Source organism: Oryzias latipes, chromosome 4 (assembly GCF_053564925.1).
Source record: "Oryzias latipes strain Hd-rR chromosome 4, Olatipes_Hd-rR_3.1".
Taxonomy (NCBI): domain Eukaryota; kingdom Metazoa; phylum Chordata; class Actinopteri; order Beloniformes; family Adrianichthyidae; genus Oryzias; species Oryzias latipes.
Window position 1 is genome coordinate 11,835,562 of NC_136240.1, and position 26,121 is coordinate 11,861,682.

Sequence of the window (26,121 nt, forward strand, 5' to 3'; positions counted from 1 at the left end):
ATCCTCATTTTTAGGTCTACTGTAGGCTCCTTTCAGCTCATAAACATGTCATCTCTTCCTCAGGGGAAGCACTGGGTGGCTTAGATGCTATGCTAGACAGGGAGCTAGTGGACTGCATAATTTCCTCTGTTGAAGCTGATGCCGTCTCCATATGTGTAGACACTAGACAAGGCTTAAGTGTGATGGCTATGCATCATTATGCCTTGGAAATGGGGGGGGATACAAAGTGCAGTGGCAGTGACTGGTTTATAGTTGACAGTTGGCCTTGTTCTACATTAGTCACATGGAGTCAAATCCCCTCTCTTGACAGAGCAGGAGATCATATGCCAAAGAGTTCAGTAACCCAAAGAAAATAATTCATGAGTCACACAGCATTCAGATTTAAAAGAAAACTACTTCATAGCTTCTACTGCCTTGTCAAGTCCTATTTTAGGAGAGACTGTAATCATTACTTTGTATCTGTTCTATTTGACCAAAGTCAAGTTTTTTATCAGCACAACATTACAGGGCTTTATCAAGCAATCAGTTTAATGATTTTAGAACTAATAAAGCATTCAGATTCTGCACAAACATAATCTTTGTTAATCTCGAGATAAAAAAAGTATAACAATTAACTGGGAAAAAAAAAGCAACTGTGGTTTTTTGATAATGTTTATCAGGGATTTAACAATTCATTAAATAATTTAATTCATATCATAATTGGTGGTTGCTGATACGATTTATAGTCGTTATTGGTTCATTTTGAATAATCCGATTCACTGACATGAAATGGATCTAGAACACCTTTAGCCAAAAGTTCAACCAGTGTGACTCAAAGATAAATACCTGGGTTCTGAACATTACAAGTAAAGTTTTCCAGATTCCTTGTATTTCTAATTGATTAAGTGTACAAATAAAAAACTAACATCCTTTTTAGAAAAATCCATTCGCATTTTAGTTTTCATAAATTTCAGCCCACTGTTGTTTTTCCACATCAAAAGAATCCAAAGGGAACATTATTAGAAGATTCTATACAAGAATTTTTATACTATATTATTTGATTATATTTATTTATTATACTATACATTCTGTTCGATGATTTTATAATGCTATAGGTCAATTTAATTAACAGCTTGCAGCACACAGATCAGTCTGGTTGGATCGTAGGAATCAAAATCGTTTCATAGATTATTCGATTATTGTTACACCTCTAATGTTTATTTTTTGATCATACACAAGCCTAAACAGAACAGTTTTCATTTATTAATCAATAGTCTAGCTAAGAATAGCGCTTGGCTCCACCATTATTACTCTAAGTCAGGGGTCGGGAACCTATGGCTCGCGAGCCATATATGGCTCTTTTGATGGTCACATGTGGCTCGCAGACAAATCTTTAATTATGCTTTTTTTATCATTAGTCCAGTCCTTCTCGGGCGCGCCAGAGGCGCGCAGTAGTGGCGGTGCTTGGAGAGAAAAATCTGCGCCAGCGCTATAAGTTTACAATTATCTATAATTTCACAGAGTTTGTACCAGCTGGAAACCTGTGAATTGCCGTGCCTAAAAGTGCGCGCTCCCGTCTCTGAGAAAGAGCGCGCAGTTGCGGGGACGGGATGTGTGAGGGAGAAAGCAGAGGGTGGGGCTGAGGTGTTGTGGGGACAGGCAGCAGGTGAACCGCGCAGGGATTGTAAAAACGTAAAACCCGCTGCCTGTCACTCACTGCAGCGTGTGAGTGTGTGTTTGTCTCCACGTCTGCATGTGAGCGTCTGCCTCACATCTAAAGAACAGTCAGACATAAGATCACATTTAAAGTCTCAATGCCTGCATGAAGCAGAAACTCACCACGAATCAACCAGACTAGACCATCAGCAAAACTACCACGAGAAATACTCATCATTTATTAGCAACAGCATAACAATGTTGTTAAAAATAATAATTTAAAAGTGTTGAAATTACATCAAATGCACACTTTCACTTGTATATTTAGTTTCAAACATATCGTTGCGGTCTGAGTTGGACTGGGTGGCTGTTGGGCCGCGTTATAAGTTCTGGAGTTCATGAAACGCATCAAGCAGAGATCTGATTGGCTCTCAGTTCTGTCGCTCAGGCTGTTGTTAGGTAGTTTGGACCTATGGGGTTCAGCTATGGGCCGATTAAGGGAAATGGGAGGGCTGACGCGGCAGTGAGCGAATATAAATTTGGGAGACGCGCTCTCATCTCGGCGGGAGAGATTCAGGAGTTGCTGAATTAATTTTACGGCGTTTGTTGTGGTCTACAGTAACCAGAATAAAGAACCTTAAAAGAGGTTAAGTCTCCGTGCCTCAGTGTGGGATAGGGACGCTACATTATTGTATGGCTCTTTTTAAATTACATTTAAAAATATGTGGCGTTTTATGGCTCTCTTGGCCAAAAAGGTTCCCGACCCCTGCTCTAAGTGAACATGACTGTGCTTATGCTACATTGCCAATGTATTGTGGCTTCATGGTTCTCCTTCACCCTTCTCTGTTCAGCTAAGACATTCACCATAGTAATATTCAAACATAACAAAGTGCTGTCTCATAAACAGAGTGAGTGCATCAAGGTTTCTCCCCAGAAAGGCAGGTAGTCAACCTTCAGTCCTGGATTTTTGGTGGCATTTTGTAATTCAAGTAAATCATACAGTCATTTACACTGACTCTTGTGCCTAATCTGCTGCTGTATCAACAAGAGACAGAGCGTCCTCCAACCCTTTAAGCCTTTCTTACACACCAATGCTTACCCATGCATAACAGAACTGTGACCTCTCTGAGTAAAATGTGTTACAGAAGGAAGAGACTAACCTTGTAGCCTATGGACTACAGGATACATTACTGGAGCATCAAGTACAGAAATAGATAAGATTATAGTATTATATATTGATATATATATCATTAAAATTAATCAAACTAAGCAATATGGTTAATAGAAGTTTCCAAGTAAAAGGAGTAGAAACAGTTAATCACCAGAAGCCAAGCTTTGACATCTGACTGTATTAGTCTACCACTGAAATACACATTTTGATTGTAGTCTTTTTTTAACAAGTGTTTTGGCCAAGGGAACATCTAAACAGAACAGCTGGTTTACTTGGAGGAGACACTTCAAAGTCCCAAAATTTGCAATTGTCCGGTAGTTTTTTGCTTCATCTCTTCTAACACGAAAAATGTTTCAGGCTTACGTTTCAAAGTATTTGAATTTAAAACGATGAAGAATGATTTTAGACAAAAGTTTTAACATGAGAACAATTAATAACATACATTGTTTTACTACCAGTTTTATGAACAGCTCGTATTTTCAAATGAAATTGCAAAAAAAATAATACTGAAAGCTAAATATTGATCAAATCTGGGACCTCCTGAGGGATTCCACTGTGCCTATCCTCCACTTAGTGTAAAGTTATAGTAATGTTTAAAATAAATTGGAGTTGTGCCAGTTCAATGTGCTTGGTAAATTAGCTGAAGGCACTGTGAACAGATTCACCTTCTATCTTCAGTGGAGTGGAACGAGCAGCCTGTTCCGTAATTGGAAACTCCATAGACTTCTGCTGGACCACTCTGATGGACTAAAGTTATCACAATTTTAATGACGACTTCTGGGGCCAGATTGTGGCAAAACGGTGAGTGATAGCACATCGGATACTGAAGCAAAGAAACTGAGTTGGATACAAACTCAAATTTTTGGACAAAATGACCAAAGAACATTTAACTAGAAAAAAAGTTTAAACCCAACTTGACAAGAGATCCTTGTCTTTTGTTTAGGAGAAATTTGTCTTAAGAACTTTATAACTCATACAGTTTTCATTACATGCGTTATACATATTCGTCTGCAGAGGGAAGATTGTTTTATAAACTGGGCCAGGGCGGCCTATTCTGTTTGTTTAGATTAATACTATATTTTATCAATATTGACATGCTAAAAATGTAGATGTTCTATTATTGTCATTATTATTACCATCTGCTATATGTGCCATAGAGCAAGTTGCTAATGGGCTGTTCGAAGTTAGAAGCTGGGAAAGTATCATTTAGTTCTCCTCTCCTCTATTCTTGATCATTTATTTATCATTTTGTTCTCCATGCCTCTGTTTTGTGTAGTGCAATTCTTGTGTCGTCCTCCCCATCCGATTCCAGATTCTAGTTAGCTTGTCCCTGCTACTGTACTTGGCGGTGGACCTCGCCTCTGGCTCATCTGTGCTCCTGTACCTGACCATGTTCTTCGTCTCTGCTCTTGCTCCAACACTTGGCTGTGGATCCTGAATCTGGATCGTCTCGTGGCCCCAGCCGTCCCCCAACTCTATCTGCATGAAGCCCATCTGCTGCACAATTTAAACATGTAGTTGTAGAGTTAGATAAGACAATCCTTGTCTAAGAGTTCACATGGGCAGCTTGTGAGTGTCTGGGAGCAAATGTCGATTTGAATCAGAAATTTAAAATGTATCCAGTCTTCTCAGATTTTTTATCATATTTTATAACACAAAATAAGATGAACAAGAGCCCTAGTGTAAACAAGTTGTGTATTACTTCCATGGGTTCATCCCTTCTTTGGTAGTAAATTTGTACGGAACGTGTACTGTGTTATTAACTATATTAACTGTTTTCTGTACAAATGTACCAATAGAATTCTCAATAAATAAAATCAAATACCTAAATTAAATAATATAGAGTCAAGAGTCATATACCCCACCGTGATTGGTTGATTCGTCAGCTCCTCACACAACACTGAAATACAAAACGATACATACAAAACTGGCGGGACGCACTAACATTAAACTTTCACATTAGGGCAGGGGCTGCAAAATATCATCTTGGGGGCCTCAAATGGCCCGCAGGCCATAGGTTTGAGACCCCTGGGCTATATAAATAAAATTGAATTGAACTAAATTGAATTGAAATGTGTTATGTACTTCTTTAGACCAATTGGTTTATTAAGGCCTATTAAGCTCTTTAATATTTTTGTGTTGACATTCTTTGAAATAACTGTAACTCTTCAACCGTTTACTTAATGTAATACCAACAGAATCTGAAGTGAGGGAAAGCAGCTTTGTACTGAGTCAGGACCATAAATATTTGGACAGAGGCACATTCTTTCTAATTTTGTTTCTGTACATTACCACAGTGAATTTTTAATAAAACAACTTAGATGTCATTGAAATGCAGACTTTCAGCTTTCATTCCATGGGTTGAACAAATAAAAATTGCATTAAAATGTGAAAAACGAAAGTATTTTTTAAACATAATCCCTCCATTTCATAGGCTCGTAAGTAATTGGACAATTGACTTCCATACTGTTGCATGGGCAGATGTGGGCAATTCCCTTGTTATTTCATTATGAGTGAAGCAGATAAAAGGCCTGGTGTTGATTAGAGGACTCGTGCTTGTATTTTGAAGATTTTGCTGTGAACAGACAACATGCAGTGAAAGGAGCTCTCCATGCGCGTGCCGTTTCAGCACATATACATCCTCAATCTACAACACAGTGTGGCGAACTGGGGGTTAGCCCCGCCTTAAGCCCCTAAGACTCATGGGAAGTGAGGAATCGTGGGTGTAAAGTTCCTCACCATGACTGAGGGGACTGTGAGCAGAAGTGACATCCATGCTGTTTGTCTGTTTGTGGGTGTGTTCAAATAAATAAGCTTTAATGCTGTGTTCTACACCCTCTCTGAGGCTGTTACTAGTAGCATAGTGTTTGGTGCAGTATAATCAGGGACTTACTAGAAGAGTCATTACAACTTGCGGCATCCGGCTAGTAGACAGATGTGGCTTGTGTATGTTCAAAATAGCTTATTCTTTATAAATTAGGGGTAGGGGATCAGGAGAAAAATAACACACAGGTTTTGTTGATCCCCCCCCTCTGGACTGATTTTTCAATATAAAAGATAGTTCAGACTAATGGAGTACAGTATTGAATATTTCTTCAGCGGACCGCCCTTCTTCCGTTCATTTTCTTAACCCGTTATATCCCCGCTATAACCTGCCTGCGGCTCTTTCATCCTTGTGCTGCGCTTGCATCGTGTCAACCTGCTGCTGTGATGACCGTATTTTGCGTTCTCTGTGTAATACACTGAGGGGAGTGGGGGAAACTGCTCTCAGCTGCATAGGATGTGAACAGGTAGAGAGGAAAAGCAGGTAGAGAGGCGGGGGTGGGGCTTTAGCTTCAGAGTCTGTCAGAGAGATGGAAACACGGGCGTCAGAATAAGACGCAGCTTTCACTGTCTGCAGGAGTTGAAGCAGAGACTCTCTCTCTGGGATGATTTTATGAACTCAAACATGGAAACATGATTACCAAGTAGAACTTTTCAAAATAATAAACCCGATCTCTCCACATTATCTGTGTCTACCATACATTGATATACACAGACACAGCTCCACGTAGCGATCAGACGATTAATTTAGCTGGTAGCTCCTCCCACACGGGGCCGCGTTATCAAACTTTGAAGAACACAGTTTCTAGGAGGCGGGTTAACAACATCAGGTTAGATGACAGAGCCCATTAAGCCTCTCTACCTGGAGCGTACACGCACCTTCAGTATATAAGACTCCAACAGCCACACGGCCTAACGCAGTCCGCTATTATATATTCATGAGGGCAAAAACCTGCCGAACTGACCCTAAAACCGGCCAAATTATGCATACCTGCCCAAAGCAATTTTTACCCGCAAATTTAGAACCAAAACCGCCCAATCTGGCAACACTGTCTGCACTTCAGTTGTTTTATTTAAAATTCACTGTGGTAATGTGCAGAAACTAAATTAGAAAAAAATGTGTGTCTGTCCAAATATTTCTGGTCCTGACTGTAAACCTTCACAGTATGAAGTGTGTTTTTTGTTGTTGTAACATTATAATAATATCCGATGTATTAGCGGCATCAATTTAGACATTTTTGAATTGATTATTTGCACTTTTTCTGCGGTTGCAGGTTAAAAACAGACATGTATAATCATTTTACTTTTAACTGATTTCTTCCTGTCTTTATTATGCATTACACATTTCATCATGCAAAACGTTCAAGGGAAATTCATTTGTAAAATTGTTGTTTAAATGACCGATAATGCTTTCTTCCCAACAGATTATTACAAATTTTTCGCAATATCTTGTTTTGCTTTATCTAGATTCAGCAAACCTTTACACAACAAATTTTATTGTCTAGCACAGGAAACATCTAACAAAATCTGTTGGCTACTATGTGACACAAAGCCAGAAAGAAAACAGCTTTAACTTCATTAACTATATTTAAATATTCTGGTAAGTCGGCTTTGATGTTCTAATATTGCCATGTTGCTGTGAATTACTTTTAAATATGGGTGTAAGTACACCAGCCACTATGTGGATCAAAGGCTCCTTGATTTTATTTGTTCTTTACTGATGAGTTGATAAAACCGCTCTTCCCACTCTTTATTTATCTGTAAACATTGTGACAAAAGAAGACATTTTTTCATGTACTTATGTAGTTGTAGTTTTTTCCTCTCATCTAAATGCTTAATGTTTACTGAAGGTAAGATGTTTTATTTATTAGGTTTGTCATAAACGTCTGTTTCATAATAATCGGATCACTCAGTCATGGAGTATGTGTGTCAAAATTAACATCTCATTACTTGAAATAATTAGGCCAACAAAGACCAGATGTCGAGTGGGAGATGCAGACATATAGCTCTTCTATTAAAGTGCAATCAATTAATACCTTATAAAGTTTTATTGTTTCTATAAATTGGTGCGTGAGAGAGACGGCACAACAACAGGATTGATGTTGTTGAGCCGTTACAGGGTGGTGTCTACAGGGGTTAAATTATTGCAGAGTTAATAAAGTCTTAGAATCTTGTTGTGTATGTCAGAGAAAAAAAACATCAGTTCAAATTCTTGTTCATGCATCTGGTTTAGAAATGTGAGAACATCATGATGTCCGAACACTCCAAGTAGGGTGATGAGGATTCTAAAATCAGACTTTTTACCACAACTAATTACTGTGATGCATGAGCAGAAACAGTCATGTCGTGTAGTAGTAAAGACAAATGTGTTTTAGTCTTTCCACTGGACCATCAGCTGCTTCTGCCCTACAATCTGGACAGACGTAAATAAACATACCAAGGGCTCCTGCACTTCAATTAATGTTCCAGACTTTAAAAACAGTGACGGCTGGTACTGTCATTTCCCATTACAAACAAAAGGAAAAAAAAGTCAACTTAAATACTTTTTTCTTCTATATGAGTGAATGAATGAATGAATGAATGAATGAATAGAGATTTACTCATAAAGCACTTTACAACACCTTCAGGGTACCAGAGTGCTTCACAATAGAAAAGCATAAAATAACAAAAAGCAGTCAGCAATAAAATACATAAAAACAAATTAAAGAAATTAAAATCCCACCGACTACTGAGCATTAAAAGTCATTCTAAAACAGTGGCAGGCAATTATTTTAACTCGCGGGCCATATTGGGTTCTAAAATTCGATAGAAGGGCCGGACCACAAGCAGATGAGTGGAGTGAGAATGATGTAACATGGAATGTAGATGAAAACATTTATATTGAAAATTATGTTCTAAAACAGAATATCCTAGAGTTTTTATTTTAAAACTTTTGTTCCCATTTTAGATCTCTTTTTTATTGTGAAGCCCTTTGGTACCTTCAATGAGTTGTAAAGTGCAGTATGAATAAAGTTTAATTCATTCATGATTCTTTTATTAAAATAAATAACATTATTTATGAAATAAAACAATGACCAAATGACACAACGATTTTCAAAGACAAAAATCCAGGAAAAATATACTGATGAATAAAAAAAAAAACAATAAATAATCGATTCTCTCCCGTCATAATCCTAATAAAGACTTTGAGGCCTGCAACTCCTCACGTCTCACAGTGTCCTGCACGTCTGTTTCTCATCCAGTAATAATGAAAAGCAAGTTTCTCTGTCTTCTGCTGTGGTTACGCATATATCTGCATTACGCTTTCACCAGCACAGAGTTCCCTCATTTATTGCAGGAGTTAGGTTCTAAAAATAACCGTGATCGGTGAAATCCACAAAGAATGATCACAGACGTTTATGGCAGTAAAACTACTCACTGCCAAAATACACTTTTCTCACACAGACATGAACATTTTCACACTTTTCTCTTGTTTAAATTCTCAAATCTTCATAGAAATTAGGTCCAGGATCTTAGAATGAAAAAGATCTGATCAATTACAGATTTCTGATCTGAAGAGCTCCGCTTTTCTGTACAGGAGACACGGCATGGACTGAGGAGATTGATTGACAGGGTCTCCAGCCAATCAGGACACAGAACAGGGTGCACTGTTTAAAAAAAGCAGCATGATTGCTCTAAAAAAACAATCTAAACCGGGAAAGATGAACTGCGACATAGAAGGGAAGACTGTCTTCTGTTCTGTTTGACAGAGATTTTGGGTCTCTGATATTGTTCAGTGGGCCAGACCAAACATGGAGGCGGGCCGGATCCAGCCGCAGTTTGCCCACCCCTGTTCTAAAAGGTACGTTTTTAACTGACATTTAAAGCCTGTAAGGTCAGAGCAGTTCTACAAGAAAGTTATTCCATAACTGCAAAAAGCATGGTCACCCCAGTGTTTTTGTCATGAACTGGGCACATGAAGCAGATATTGATTAGCAGACCTTAAGACTCTAGAATGGCTGCAGACAGTTAAAATCTCAGTTAAGTAAATTGGTGGCTGCACGGTGGCGTAGTGGTTAGCGTGGGTGTGTGATTGCAGACACTCTAACCTCCAACAGACTGTCCAAGGAGTCCCCTGCCTTTGCCCACAAGTGGCCGGGATAGGCCCCGTGACCCCGAAAGGGAATAAATGGTAGAAGATGAATGACTAAATGAATAAATTGATAAATTGATACCATACCATGAAGAGCTTTAAAAACAAGCAATAATAGTTTGAACTGAATTCTAAAATCAATAGCCAGTGAAGTGAACGGAGTACTGGAGTGATGTGTTCTCGTCTGGATGTTCCAGTTAACAGTCGTGCTGCTGTGTTCTGGACTAACTGGAGATGGTTAAGTGATCAGTGGGAGACACATACCGGTATATACAAAGAGTTGAAATACTCAATGCGAGAGGTTATCATGGCGTGGATGGCTGGTTCTAGATCACTGCAATTCAAGAAAGGTTTAGCTTTAGCTAAAAAGGCACAAGTGATAAAAGATCAGTTTGACAACATTGTCGATCTGTTTGTCAAATTTAAAACAGCTGTCAAAGATGAGCCTTAGATTTCTAACAGCAGTAGAGGTGTCACCAAAAACAACTCTCAGTTTTTGATACGTTCAAATACAGAAAATTCTGTTCCAACCACTGCTTTATGTCATCAATGTTTGTGAGCTCTCTTTTCTCAAACTGAGGGCTAGATATATCTGCAGATCATTGGGGTAACAATGAAAAGAGACATCAAGCTGTGCAATGACAGAACCAGCAGAGCCAACATATATAAAGAAAAAAAAGCAGAACCAAGGATACCCAGGGGTTGACATAGCCCAGAAATTTGCACTGGCCCAAAGGGCCAGTAGTTTTTGAAACTTACTGGCCCTCCCTGAAAGTTACTGGCCCGACACCGCGCATAGCGGGACCCGCAGCTCCGCAGGTGCTTGCAACTTTAGGGGGGTCCGGGGGCATGCCCCCCCGGAAACTTTTAATATGGTGCAATTTGGTGCATTCTGGTGACATCACTTATTTCTACACTTTTCAATGACTGAAAATAGACCATATCAAACTTAAATCTGCTCTAGTCTGTTTCAGATGTTTTAAGAGAGCACTGCAGTGTAGTAGGTAACACTAGTTCAGAAGTTTTCATGGTGCTTCTAACGGCAAATATCGCAATAAATCATAAACCTTAAATGTGTTAAAACAATCTAATGGCAGCTTGAACCATTTAACGAATCAAATAAATCCCTTAATGCATTTGACCAATCGGATGGACGCCTTCACATTGTTGAACAATCAGATGGAGCCCTGTTATGTTAGATGTTTGTAACCTATGTCAACGTGGGTCATTTGGAGTATAATTTTTAAACTGGGAATGGTCATTTGGTTATTTTGCTGTTTGTTTATATACCGCAAATTATATCGTTATCGCAATTTTAATCTCTGATATCGCATATCGCGAGTTTTCCTCATATTGTGCAGGTCTAACTGAGATCATTCAGCTAACTAGAAATACTTACTGCTTACAGTGTTGTAAAGAAAAACTAAATTAAGTAGTTTAACATTCTACTGCATTTGAGTCTGAGATTCAGGTATTTGGAGTTGCCTTTAATTCTTTGACATTCAGCTTAAAGCTTAGTGCATACAGTTTCATCTTCAATGCATTCATTAAATATCTTGCTGTCCATACTACTAATTATACCCACTACTCCATCCAACATATTCCTTTATATTCCTGCCATGTCTTCCACATCTCTGACATGCTTCAGTCTCTCTTCAGTGACGGTGTCGGATTTATAATCAAATGTAATAATAACCCACTGGCTTGTGCCTTCGTTGTTGCTGTTTAACATTGTTTTGTATTGAATTGTTACATTCAATAAAGTTTGAAAAAAAAAAGTAGTGAGCGCGTGCCGCGTGGTGCTCGGCAGTGAAAGCCGCGCGCGCGCAGGCGGGAGAGAAGGAGAAGTGATCAAAAGTTTCCCATAGAAACCCTTGAAGTCTGAACACAGGACTAGCAGAAAAACTAAATTATGAAGACGAGGTAAATCTACACGTTTTCGCAAAATTTACTTTATTGAAAAAGGTGAAGAATGTATAAACCGTTAGATATTTTAGTGGCCCGAGCGGACAAGTGAAAAGTAAAGTCTTGTGGTCCGCACTGCTCGAAAAACAGGACCGGGCCAGCGGACAAATGGCTATGTCGAGCCCTGATACCACAGGACAGAGGAGCCACAGATGGGGAAGCCTCACCAATCCTGACTTGGGTGATTTGACAATTTGAGAAAGAGTTGGAAGAGAAATCAACTCAAATAATTGAACACATCAGAAACAACATATACTATTGACAAGTCTCTTTCACAGGAGGCCGTGGAGGCATATGTGATGGCTGCGGATTTACAAGTTTATTAATTGCAAAAAACAACACTGATTAAACAACTGGTTGGTGGAGATTAAGTCCGCAAAATACTGTGCTTTGGCCTCTTTGACACAGTTCTGATATTCAGTTTGGGGGTCTCGTAAAATCTCAAGCGAGACGTGCGGTTTGTCTTTCTTCCAAGTCCTCGCAGCCTGCCTGCAACTTTGCTAAGTGGTGCGAGTGTTGCTGCTTAACCAGGGATCGACTCTTGGTTTGGACAACCTCTTTTGAGTGGAGCAATAGAGTTCAGGTATTTTAGAGCAGGTGGAGTAAAATGAGGACAGCATGTTATCAGGAGGGAGGAGGAAATTATGCAGTTCAGAGCAAATCACTGAATGGCATGTATTACTATACAGGCTATATATATAACTACATGGAACTATATAAAACACAGAAAAACAGGATCAAGTAGCAAAATCTTTGACATTTAAAGACAAAATTGAATATGCAAATTAATTGATTTACTTTGCATTTGTTTACCTTATTTGATGACCACAGAAGGGACATTTCATCTGTATAGTGATGTATTCTAAAACAAACCAACCATCAGACATCCACACAACATTCAAACTTGAAAAATTGTAATATCTTGAATATTAAGTCATGCACATTTACCATCATCTGATGCTGAAATTGACAGATGAGGATGAGATGAAGTGTGTCAAATGCAGTTACAGTGATGTCATTCAAAGTTTGTTTCCCTAGATAGGGTTTATTTCTGTCACACAGCAAATCTAATTCCTCAGCTTTTCATTTAGTTACGTTGCATCTAATAGCATGTAGGCCTGTTAATGGCAGCAACAATTTTTTAAATAAATGACTTAACTGTCACTTGTTCTAAAATTGACTTACAACCAATAAACTTCAATTAAGCCTTAAAAGCTCATTCATTTTCTTAACCGTTTTTCCCTTTCGGGGTCACGGGGCTGCCAGAGTCTATCCCGGCCACTTGTGGGTGAAGGCAGGGGACACCCTGGACAGGTCGCCAGTCTGTCACAGGGTACAATGTCCACAATCACACACCCATTCACTTTCACACTCACACCTATGGTCAATTTAGAGTTGCCAATCAACCTATGAAGCATGTTTTTGGATGGTGGAGGAAGCCAGAGACCCCGGAGAGAACCCACGCATGCACGGGAAGAACATGCAAACTCCACACAGAAAGGTCCCCCGTTGATGTAGTTTTTCACGTCCCCCAGCCGGGACTTCTTGTTGTGAGGCAAGAGCGCTAACCACTGCGCCACCGTGCAGCCCGCCTTAAAAGCTATTAGATGGAAAAATTTGTTACCTTTCTTGCATCAATTGCCTAATCCGCAAAGCATACTCACATGTAAAAAATACATTAAGGAATCCTACTGCTTTCTCCTTGACTTTCATCATAATCCTCGATGAAGAAAAACATTTTAAAAATCTAAATGTTCCTGGGTACTGTGGGGCAAAGGCGGGTACACTCTAGACAGTCTGTCGCAGGGCCCATGGAGATGGAGCGATCGCGATCACAGTGCCGGCTCCTGGGAGGCGAAGTGGCAGCCAGACAGTGGCCCGCTATGGGGAACCAGCATTCTGAATAATCTCCTGAATTTTATGATATTTTTCTTAATTCCATCGAGGCAATAATAAAAAAAGGTCGGCTGGTTTTTTTCTTGTTTTTATTTTCACAGCAAGCCTTCAAACTTCAAACAAATTAAGTTTAATTTTAAATACTTGTTGCCAAAAGCAAAATCCAGCTTTGGACGCATTTGAAATACATGTGAGCAATGCAGCAATGTGCCATCTTCTGTTTTCCTGCACTCTGGATGGGGCAGGTCAGGGAAGCTCCCAATGTGCATGCGCTCCTGGGCCGATGTGACATCACAACAGCTCCTTAAATATTATATATACATATACATATCAAAAAATCAATGGGCTATGTCTTTTGTGGGATTAAGAACAGTTGGAGAATAATCCAGAATTCAATGATTGTAGCATCAGTTAGTTCTAAGACCCATCCATGTGTACATCATTACACTTTCAAAGAATTATAAAATGACTTCAGGGCCATAAATGTTCAATTATGTATTCTAAATGCAAATTATCGTGTTTAACGTGACAATGCTCTCAGTGTTACGTCCCATTATCACTGTCAGCTGTAAGAGCTGCCTTTATTATCTTGTGTCAGAGGATTATTTGTCACACACCTGTGTTCGTAAGTAGACCAGAAAAGCACATGCCTAGTTGCACAATAAAAAGTGAGATTTAAAGGTCAGTATGTGCATTTCACCTTTTCAAAAAGCCCACATTCAACTCCTGTTATTATGCTCAATTCTTTGCTTTGCGATGGAAATCTTTTCTTCCTCCCAAAAGAAAAACTTTTTTTCTCTTCTGAGGAAAAACATGAATACTGCATGACATACTGGATACATACTGGAATGCCTGTGTTTCAGAATATTTTATAGATATAGTCCACTGAGAGGCCTTCCGTGGACATTGATAGAAAGATAAGCACATTAATTTAAAGAAAACGTCAATTCTCAGAAGGCTCAACGGCATTACTAAGGGACCTTCCAGAATGATTAATACCTAACATTAATAAGATATATTTGTCTCCTGGAAGACGGACACCATTGATTTTTAGAAGATCTAAAAAAGGAACAGAAAAATTGAAACAGAAACATATTCCTCTAAAGTAAAATGTAATAAACTATAGAGGAAAAAAAGACATCATAGAATCAACCTCTAAGTTCATATTCCACTAAAAATCTAGTGGTTTACATCCAGTAACTGCTGCTATTTTACATCTTCCAGCAGAACATTAGAGACTTGGAAACATTAAAGACCAACTCCAACCATCCTCCGATCTATTTTAAAAGGGTTCCCATTGGTAGCTCAATTGTGCTTGTGTAGTTTAGAGATTCACCTCTAAATTGTGGGCGGGGCTATTGGTGCAGAGTAAGCCTACTTTTATTTCCAGACATCCCATTGTTTACACTCTCTCCCGCTAGCTTACAGCCTGTAGCGTGGCAACCAAAATGGCGAGCAATATCAGAGCTTTTCAGCCGTTAATCTACAAGTGGATGCATCAGAATGGAGCGGAGTAGGGATCTGTTTGTAGTTTGTGTGTAACTACTTCAAGCCTTTTCAAACATTTTTTTATTTGCTACTGGTTCATGAAGATTAGAATGATAAATACTCAAACAAAGCTTTAATCTAAATTGTCTTTATACATCTCCTCCATCATGAAAAATGCTAAAAGAAAATGTTATAAACAACAAAAACCCAATTTTCAATGGAATGGGTCTTTAAAATAAGACTGCAGGTCAGTGCTTCAGTGTGGTGGAAACAACAAAACTTGAAAAAAATTAAATAAAAAGGAACTTCTAATTAATCTCATGGGGTCATTGTGCTCTCTCCCCTTCCCCCCGTCTTTCTTGTTATAAAACATGGGTTTGCAGTACAAAAAGGCTTACCAAGGGGCAAATGGGAAATTAATGAACCGTTTTTAGAAAAGGACAGGAAAGGAACTTGTTTCAAGTTGGCTTCAAGCTTCGTCACACAGTTAGAAAGAGAGATACATTTTGGAGATGCATTAAAAGGATAAGTAGCCACTAAACACTCAATTCTTCATAAATGTGAACCTGTTTGTGTACTTCATTTCCTTAAATGTAATTCAATTTCTCTCTCCACTAGAAGAGAGTCAATGTGGCCGCTATTACCAGATTGCCATTTGAAGACCAATTGTAAGCCTCTCAAGAGGAGAAGCCCCAGGAACTGAGCTGCAAGCCTGGGATCATAATGATCAAAGTGAAATGTTTGTCGACTGAAATCAATAGCATCAGGGTGCCTGGAAATTGCTATTAAAGATTTACATCGATTGGGTAGCAGTAGCACAGTGACTGAGCAAGTGGTTTTGCAGACTTGAATCAGAGAATGTTTCCTAAGTCATGCTGTCATCTTTTGAGGGATTAACTTGGCTGAAATTTAATCAAAGGGGTAACCTCCAACCAGCACCACTAAAGCCAGGGCGTAAGCACCAAAACCTGCAGCTCATCAAACTGTCTTTTACAGCAAGTGAAATCACAGGGACTCTTGAAATGCACGTTTATAACAAATAAAAAAAAAGAAGATAGATGGAGCCTAATTGAAAAGGCAGTTTATTAACTTTTCCTATTTGTGTCAAATATACTGGGAGTGAACACTTATGTACTTCACCAGTTGAAACAATAAAAACCCACTGGCGACCTTTTTTCCTGCAGGTCTGAACTTTAAACACTTCAAACTTTACACTGCAAGGCAATATCAACCTAGAGCTAGCATCTTGAGGCGGAATGAATCACTTAGCAACCAGAGCCTCAATAAACGCTCCTGCAGGCCGGAGTGGTCCTCCGCCAGGGACTTGGCGCACAGTGGGGCTGGTAGAGGTTTTCCGATGACAGAATTTGCACTCAGTGTATTTAAACACGCATATAGCAGTGACGCATGTATCAGAGAATGTTGGATTGCCCATTTTGCATGTCAATCAAGTGAGGATGATGATTCGCTGTCAGATTTTTTTAAGAATAAATTTATATTTTTTAGTTACTTATCTTTAATGGCATGCAATCTGTCCACATGTCCTTCGCTATCGACGTAATGAGCATTAAAGACTCATTCCAATGAAAATCATGTTTCTGGTCTTTGTAAAATGTTCTTCTTCCATTTTCCTGATGATGGTCTATATAAAGACATTAAAATGAAAACTGAATTTGTGAGTATTTTTTATATTAAATTGTAATGAATCAGATAAGAAGAAGAAAAACGCCATTTGATAAAGCTTGTAGTTGTTACGTATAAACTACCACCCAGCCAGCAATGTCACGTGGGCCCCAACTGGGAAAGAGGTGGGCTATGTGGGTACTGACTGGGCATGGGTTTATTTTGGGTAAACTTTGAAGGCCCCATTAGGTTTTGCCTACATTGGCCCCACATTGGCCCCCCACATGGGTTACCCGTTAGGGCCCTACAAAGGAACCATGTGGGCTAGAACCCATGTAGGTCAGCCAAGTAAGGCCCATATGGGTTGCATCTGGGCCATAAAGACTTGGGCTGTAATTGGGACACTGTATGTGGGACCCATATGGTTTGGCCTACATGAGTCCAACGTGTGGAGCCCTCATGGGCTAACCATATAGGCCCGCTAAAGGATCTAGGTGGGCAAAGAAAACCTGGTCTGTAACTGGGCCACTGCATGTAAGACCCATGTGGAATAACTTACATGGGTCCCACATGAGGAGCCCTCATGGGCTAACCATATATGCCTGATAAAGAGCCCGGGTGGGCAAAGAAGACCTGGTCTGTAACTGGGACACTGTATGTGGGACCCATATGGTTTGGCCCACATGAGTCCCAGGTGTGGAGCCCTCATGGGCTAACCAAATAGGCCCAATAAAGGGTCTATGTGGGCGAAGAAGACCTACTCTGTAACTGGGCCACTGTATGTAGGGCCCATGTGGTATAAGTTACATGGGTCCTACATGAGGAGCCCTCATGTGCTAACCATATAGGCCTGATAAAGAGCCCGGGTGGGCAAAGAAGACCTGGTCTGTAACTGGGCCACTGTATGTAGGACCCATGTGGAATAAGTTACATGGGTCCCACATGAGGAGCCCTCATGGGCTAACCATATAGGCCTGATAAAGAGCCCGGGTGGGCAAAGAAGACCTGCTCTGTAACTGGGACACTGTATGTGGGACCCATATGGTTTGGCCCACATGAGTCCCAGGTGTGGAGCCCTCATGGGCTAACCATATAGGCCCGCTAAAGGATCTAGGTGGGCAAAGAAGACCTGGTCTGTAACTGGGCCACTGTATGTAGGACCAATGTGGTATAACTTACATGGGTCCCACATGAGGAGCCCTCATGGGCTAACCATATATGCCTGATAAAGAGCCCGGGTGGGCAAAGAAGACCTGCTCTGTAACTGGGACACTGTATGTGGGACCCATATGGTTTGGCCCACATGAGTCCCAGGTGTGGAGCCCTCATGGGCTAACCATATAGGCCCGCTAAAGGATCTAGGTGGGCAAAGAAAACCTGGTCTGTAACTGGGACACAGTATGTGGGACCCATATGGTTTGGCCCACATGAGTCCCACGTGTGGAGCCCTCATGGACTAACCATATAGGCCCGCTAAAGGATCTAGGTGGGCAAAGAAGACCTGCTCTGTAACTGGGACACTGTATGTGGGACCCATATGGTTTTGCCCACATGAGTCCCAGGTGTGGAGCCCTCATGGGCTAACCATATAGGCCCGCTAAAGGATCTAGGTGGGCAAAGAAGACCTGGTCTGTAACTGGGCCACTGTATGTAGGACCAATGTGGTATAACTTACATGGGTCCCACATGAGGAGCCCTCATGGGCTAACCATATATGCCTGATAAAGAGCCCGGGTGGGCAAAGAAGACCTGCTCTGTAACTGGGACACTGTATGTGGGACCCATATGGTTTGGCCCACATGAGTCCCAGGTGTGGAGCCCTCATGGGCTAACCATATAGGCCCGCTAAAGGATCTAGGTGGGCAAAGAAAACCTGGTCTGTAACTGGGACACAGTATGTGGGACCCATATGGTTTGGCCCACATGAGTCCCACGTGTGGAGCCCTCATGGACTAACCATATAGGCCCGCTAAAGGATCTAGGTGGGCAAAGAAGACCTGCTCTGTAACTGGGACACTGTATGTGGGACCCATATGGTTTTGCCCACATGAGTCCCAGGTGTGGAGCCCTCATGGGCTAACCATATAGGCCCGCTAAAGGATCTAGGTGGGCAAAGAAGACCTGGTCTGTAACTGGGCCACTGTATGTAGGACCAATGTGGTATAACTTACATGGGTCCCACATGAGGAGCCCTCATGGGCTAACCATATATGCCTGATAAAGAGCCCGGGTGGGCAAAGAAGACCTGCTCTGTAACTGGGACACTGTATGTGGGACCCATATGGTTTGGCCCACATGAGTCCCAGGTGTGGAGCCCTCATGGGCTAACCATATAGGCCCGCTAAAGGATCTAGGTGGGCAAAGAAAACCTGGTCTGTAACTGGGCCACTGTATGTAGGGCCCATGTGGTATAACTTACATGGGTCCCACATGAGGAGCCCTCATGGGCTAACCAAATAGCCCCAATAAAGGGTCTATGTGGGCGAAGAAGACCTGGTCTGTAACTGGGCCACTGTATGTAGGGCCCATGTGGTATAACTTATATGGGTCCCACATGAGGAGCCCTCATGGGCTAACCATATAGGCCTGATAAAGAGCCCGGGTGGGCAAAGAAGACCTGGTCTGTAACTGGGCCACTGTATGTAGGGTCCATGTGGTATAACTTACATGGGTCCCACATGAGGAGCCCTCATGGGCTAACCATATAGGCTGAATAAAGGATCTAGGTGGGCGAAGAAGACCTGGTCTGTAAGTGGGCCACTGTATGTAGGACTCACATGGTTTGCTACAAATGAGTACCACATTAAGAGTGCTAATGGGTTAACCATATAGGCAGGTATTTTAAAAGTTTGTTTTGTATTCTGTTACTAGACATATGCTTAAAATCCAAGAAGATGAGTAAAATGACAGAACCCCTGAAGACTCTTTCCAAATTGAATATGAATCACAGCTTTTCTAATTCTCATCAGTCCAGCTGTTAACACTGGCTAAATTGATGAACCACAAATAGACATACATTTTAATATTTTACCATGTTTTACCCAGACCAACCTGCATTTGCAATATTGGACAATTATGACATTTATTTTTTCCTGTCCGGAGTTTTGGTAGTTTGTAGAGGAAGTGCTGAGATTTTGAGGATGTAGCAGTAAGCAATTAGATACAAGTAGGGTGACCACTTGTCCCAATTTTGGCACCATACAACCATCTAGTCTTCTGTCTGGCTTTCCTATTTATTAAAAATATTTACTTTTTTCATTGGTGCTCAGTGGATCCAACACAGATTCAAGTTTTTAACGACACAGTTTAAGATGAAGTGGTAACTTTGTTTGAACATAACACATTTGTTGTGTTGCTGTCCTATTCAGAACAAGCCTGGCTTCAAGGTTCAAGGTTTTTTTATTGGCCATGTATGCATATGCAGTCAATGCTTAGGGGTGCAAAGGTCTCAAGGTAACGTTTTGAAAAAGAGGAATCATTGTGCTCCGCTCATGTGTCGAAGTGTCCTTGGGCAAGACACTGAACCCCACCTTAACTCTGTTTTTTAAGGTTGACGCAAGTGTTCGGCAGCGGAGCCACCACCAGTCTGTGAATGTGTGTGTGAAAGGGTGAATGGAATTATGACTGTAAAGCACTTTGGGCCTTCAAGGAAGGTAGAAAAGCTCTGTATCCGTGTACGACATTTACCATTTACCAGTATTGTAATTTGTCCTATCACAATCTGACACGTCACCGGACCAACGGACAGCCATTAAAAAAAATGTGACGTCAGCATTAGTCCCAGGACCCTGAAGGACCTCCAACGGTAATTGCAGGCTGAATAGTTTTGGTACCTACACCTACTATACCCTAACTTAAATTCTAAAACACAGAAAACTAATGCTATATACAGTATGTTTTGTGAAACACAGCAGTTTTTAACCTTTTTCAATCCACCCAGTTTTAGTGCATACAAAATGAACCAAGACTTTTATTCCCTGTAACTTGCAATCAACAAACAACACAGATTTAATCTCAGGGCCCTGCAGAAGGGCACTTGCAACCCATCAGTGGGCTCAGGCCAGCTGAATAAGAATTGCAGGCAATTAGATTGCAGATTACAAGTTATTAGACATTTATTTGGATGGTGGTCTTTGGTTGCATTTCAGTTATTAATTTTTGACATTATTTTAACTGTGGCAGTCTAGCTGTGGGAAAGGTGAATGTGTCGTGATGCTGTCCTCTGCGCTGTGTCTCACGCTTTGCAGTGTTTCTGTTTTAACAGAGTGAGCTGGGTGAGGTGAATATCTAATAATTCCCTTAGTTCATCTAATTTAGTGCATGCAATTTTAATTAATTTTTTTTGGAATTATGTTGGAAGTATTTAAATGTGAAATTGGTTGGAACACAGCAGAATATTCCCCTTCGTAGTAACACCTTTGCACTAATATGGGGCGGCGGTGGTGCAGTGGTAGGGCAGTCGACCCATGATCGTAAGATTGCAGGTATGATTCCCGCCTTGCATGCCCATGTGTCGCAGTGTCCTTGGGCAAGACCCTGAACCCCACCTTGCCTCTGGTGGGAGGTTGGCGCCAGTGTTCGGCAGCGGAGCCGCCATGTGTGTGTGCATGGGTGAATGGACCTGTGACTGTAAAGCGCTTTGGGCCTTCGAAAGAAGGTAAAAAGTGCTATATAAGTATACGCCATTTACCATTTAATCACAATGAGCATAAAGAGCAATTTGCTATTTTTTCTTTTACTTGTGTTAGCTTACAAAAATAGTTTAACATCTGTCATGCAAACTTACCTGACACTACTACTGAAATAAAATGTGTTCATATGCTGGATTGGTTTAGTCTAGTTTTTATAGAAAATTTTAATATGTAAATAAAATGACTTTTTTATTGGAGTAGAAACCTGCCTTATTACAAAAACCCATTTTGACTGTTGAAAAGTAAAAAAAAAAATAGAATTAAAGTTTTAATTTTTCTCAAAGGGCAAGCAGGGTGGTTTAAGGAGTTCAAAGTGGTAAGCAGGCGTTGCTGATTGGACGGTTGCTGCGTTTTGAATCTCCCGCTCATTTCCTGATACGGATTCAGTCAGTCGTCCTGGTCCGTCAACGCAAGGAGATTCTGCACTTCTGTCGCACCATTCATCCAGGCCATTTATTGATATCAAGGTAAGATACCTTTATGGTTTTGTGTTTTGTTTACAGCTCTAACTGGCGATGATAAATGTGGTTCATAAAAGCATGCGCAGCTCGGGAGTGTTGTTCTGTCCTGCAGTTGAATCCATCCACGTTACAGCGGCTTTTGCATTTGAAAGAAGCCGGTGTCACAAACGGGCAGACAACTAGTTTCCACGTGCAGAAGGTTTATTTCCAGACATGATGACAAGTATAGGGTCGCGTCACCGATCATCCAGCCAGTGTGTGTCGGCGTTTCACCGAGGCGTCAAACAAGGAAGCGCATCCTAGTAACAGAGTTGCCAGATTCGGCGGGTTTCCGTCCAATTTAGTGGTTTCTATTTGGATCTTGCGGGGATAACTTGTTTTGGCCATATATAATTTGGCCAGGTTTTGTGTGAAATGTTTTTTTAGTTCGTTTTATTATGAGTCTGAATGATCTTATTTTGAAAAATGACCGGAATTTCTCGGTAAAAATGAATGAATACTAATCAGTCCAGCGGCGAGTTTAGATCCATAAAATGCAAAATCTTTTTTGTTTTAGCTTTTTAGTGTATTATAATGTTGATTCCTCACAAAATGACACCTAAGCGGTATTTCGACCCATTCGCGAGTATTCCTCTAAAATCGAGCGGGTTCTTCTCATGAGCTGACGTGAAGAACACATTATTGAGAACGGTCCCGTTCATGAGAGTCTGCGCTGCCGGCACCGCCCTCAGACACACACCCACTTTCTCCGCAGAGCAAAAATGTTTGTCAAAAGCGCTTTATTTTTATATGCACAATATGCACATCCATCTTTGCAGAAGTTTGAATGTTTTTTTGTTTTCCTGGGAGAAACGCAGACACGCTGCCGAGGCCGACTCCATCTGCCGAGATTGACGTCACACACACAGAGCGAAAGCCGGTGACTCAGAGGATGAGTCCTGTTATTTCCAGTTTGGAAAAAAACGCAGGATAATAACCAATATTTAATCAAAAAAATCCTTTTGTGTGTGTGCCAAAGGTAATATTATCATATATATGGATGTTGCTTACTATTAAGGGCTTAGAAATAACAGGGTATAGGCCCCTGTATTGAGTTTCTGGAAGTATTTAATAGTTTTAATTATGCTTAATATATATATATATATATATATATATATATATATATATATATATATATATATATATATATATATATATATATATATATATATAAATAGAGTAAACGTAATTTTATTTATCATCCTAGAGTTACTTTAACACTTGCTTCAGGGAATGGTTATTTCAGAGTTTAGTTGTTTTGTCCCTTGTGTTGGTCAGGTCACCTGCAGCTTCACTCAAGTTGTCGTGACAGACTCGCCGATATAGATTTCATGTCAGCAGTTGTAAGTTTATACTTAAAGTTTTATTTTATTATTTATATATGTAATTAAGCTGTTAACGTTTAACTGCATCTTTCTATCTTGTGATATTTTCTCTATTTAAAAAGGTTGCTGTGGTTGGAGTAATTGGGGACTCTTGGACGATGCAACCAGAAGAATGATGGGCTTCCTCATGTCCAATGAGTTGGCTCTGCAATATAACCTGTTTGGACGTCATGGAGAGAATAAATTCTGCTAACTGCGTCTTTTTGATGTCTTCTATGGTAATTAGAGTTGAATTTATTAATTTATATTCATCACTGACAAATGATTTAGTAAATTTAATCCCAGGCTAAAATGAATACTTTGTTTTTTGTGATTTCTTTTTAGGGGCAGTGAAGAAAAAATGACATCACCCAACCAGTCCCACTAAAGGAAGTGGAGAAGGGCCTCTCCAAATGGTTTGTTGGAGCTCGTGACAGGGGAGGAAACCGAGCTATAAGGACTCAAAGAGAGCTTGAATATCAAGCCGATGGAGCTTGTTCTCAGGAACCGTCAAGGATGCTATGAGTATTTTGTTTTACTGGATTTATTTATTTTTTCGTCACATAATTGGCACACATTAAGGTTGTTCATATTGTACTGTACCAAGTGAAGTAGTTCTTTATTTTATTAAGTAACTGTTGTATGTTAGATCCTGTGTGTTATCTGTTAAACCTTTGGGTGACCTTGCCATGGTCTTGTATCTCGTTTTCACAATGCAGGATCAGGATAATTTATTTTCTTTTATTAAATTGAAACATTTTAAAAGCATTTTGTTGACGTCATTTGGAAAATTATGTTGTGAAACAGTGGGATTTTACAGAATCTTCTCATTTGGGTTTTAGGAAAGCTAGATGGAAAAGAAGACCCTATAATGGTTCACTGGTATATAGCACTGTAGGAAAACACAGGTGGGACCTCAATGGCAACACTGCACAAACCCACTCATGGCCCACATGGTGGCTTATTTAGGTCCCACATTAACCCAATATGCAATACTAATTGATGCTTAAGTGGGGCCAAAATGGGTCATGGATGATTACCTGATTGGGGCCCATCTTTGCCCTGTTTCAATCATACTTCCAGCCCACAGATGAAGAACTACGAGTTATGGTTAACTATGAGTATGGTTCTAATGCTACTTACCCACTAGGGGCCTACAGGAAACCCACTGACCACCCACTTCAAGCCCATGTGGGCACACACAGTTGGGGCCACCATGGAAACTGCGGACAAACCCACTCATAGCCCACATTATAGCCCATTTAGGTCCCACATAAAACCCATATGCAATACTGATAGACATATTAGTGGGGCCAACGTGGGTCTTGTGTACTTTTCCCAGTTGGGACCCATATGGGTCCTGTTTTAATCCCACTTCTAACCCACAGGGGTGAAAATATGGGCCCAATGTCAGTTCTAATGCTACTTACCCACTTGTGACCTACAGGAAATACACTCAGCACCCACTTCAAGCCTATGTGGGCATACACAGTTGGGGCCACCACGGAAACTGCGGACAAACCCACTTATAGCCCACATTATAGCCCATTTAGGTCCCACATAAAACCCATATAAGATACTGATAGACACATTATTGGGGCCAAAGTGGGTCTTGGGTAGTTTACCCAGTTGGGACCCATATAGGCCCTGTTTCAATCCCACTTCCAGCCCACATGGGCAAAAATATGGGCCCTACATGGGTTCTAATATTATTTACCAACTTGGGGCCTATCTGACACCCACTCAGCACCCACTTCAAGCCTACGTGGGCAGACACAGTTGGGGCCACCATGGAAACTGCGGACAAACCCACTTATAGCCCACATTAAAGCCCATTTAGGTCCCACATACAACCCATATGTGATACTGATAGACACATTAGTGGGGCCAAAGTGGGTCTTGGGTAGTTTACCCAGTTGGGACCCACATGGGCCCTGTTTTTATCCCACTTCCAGCCCACATGGGCAAAAATATGGGCCCTACATGGGTTCTAATATTATTTACCAACTTGGGGCCTATCTGACACCCACTCAGCACCCACTTCAAGCCTACGTGGGCAGACACAGTTGGGGCCACCACGGAAACTGCGGACAAACCCACTTATAGCCCACATTAAAGCCCATTTAGGTCCCACATACAACCCATATAGGATACTGATAGACACATTAGTGGGGCCAAAGTGGGTCTTGGGTAGTTTACCCAGTTGGGACCCACATGGGCCCTGTTTTTATCCCACTTCCAGCCCACATGGGCAAATATATGGGCCCTACATGGGTTCTAATATTATTTACCCACTTGGGGCCTAACTGACACCCACTCAGCACCCACTTCAAGCCTATGCGGGCAGACACAGTTGGGGCCACCATGGAAACTGCGGACAAAACCATTTGGGGCCCACATTTTCTGCCCATCTTTAAACCATATGGGGCCCACTTGGCTTTGCTGGCTGGGCATAAGCAGGGTATAAGCCCAGCTCCGATACATCCCCTTGCAGGAAAATAAATCCACATATTTTTTGCTTTCCTGGTCTGAGGTGGCATTTGGCTTATAACTGTACTTGTGGATAGCCCAATCTTACTCACTATTTTAGCTGCACCGCTAATGTTAGGTTGGGTTTGTGAGGTGCTGTAAGCTAGCGTGAAAGAGTGTAAATAAAGGGATGATGGGAACAATCCCATCCACTCACAACTCAGAAGCAAATTTCTGATGAACTACTGCCGCTCTGCAGAACCTGTCATATAAAACGACAAAGAATTTTAGATTTTATCCTTAAAATGCTATGATCATAAATAAAAGACCACTAGGAACGCTTTTACACTAGATTAAAAGATGA

The 26,121-nt window shown here is 40.8% G+C and overlaps 1 long non-coding RNA gene across 1 annotated transcript; it reads left to right on the top strand.

The window, feature by feature from the left end:
* Window positions 1-21,757: 21,757 nt before the first annotated feature.
* Window positions 21,758-24,056, top strand: LOC144992016 (uncharacterized). Its single transcript, XR_013655723.1, has 4 exons — window positions 21,758-21,891; window positions 23,203-23,267; window positions 23,372-23,527; window positions 23,634-24,056. It is a non-coding gene; the product is annotated as an uncharacterized LOC144992016 (long non-coding RNA).
* The last annotated feature ends 2,065 nt before the right edge of the window (window positions 24,057-26,121 follow it).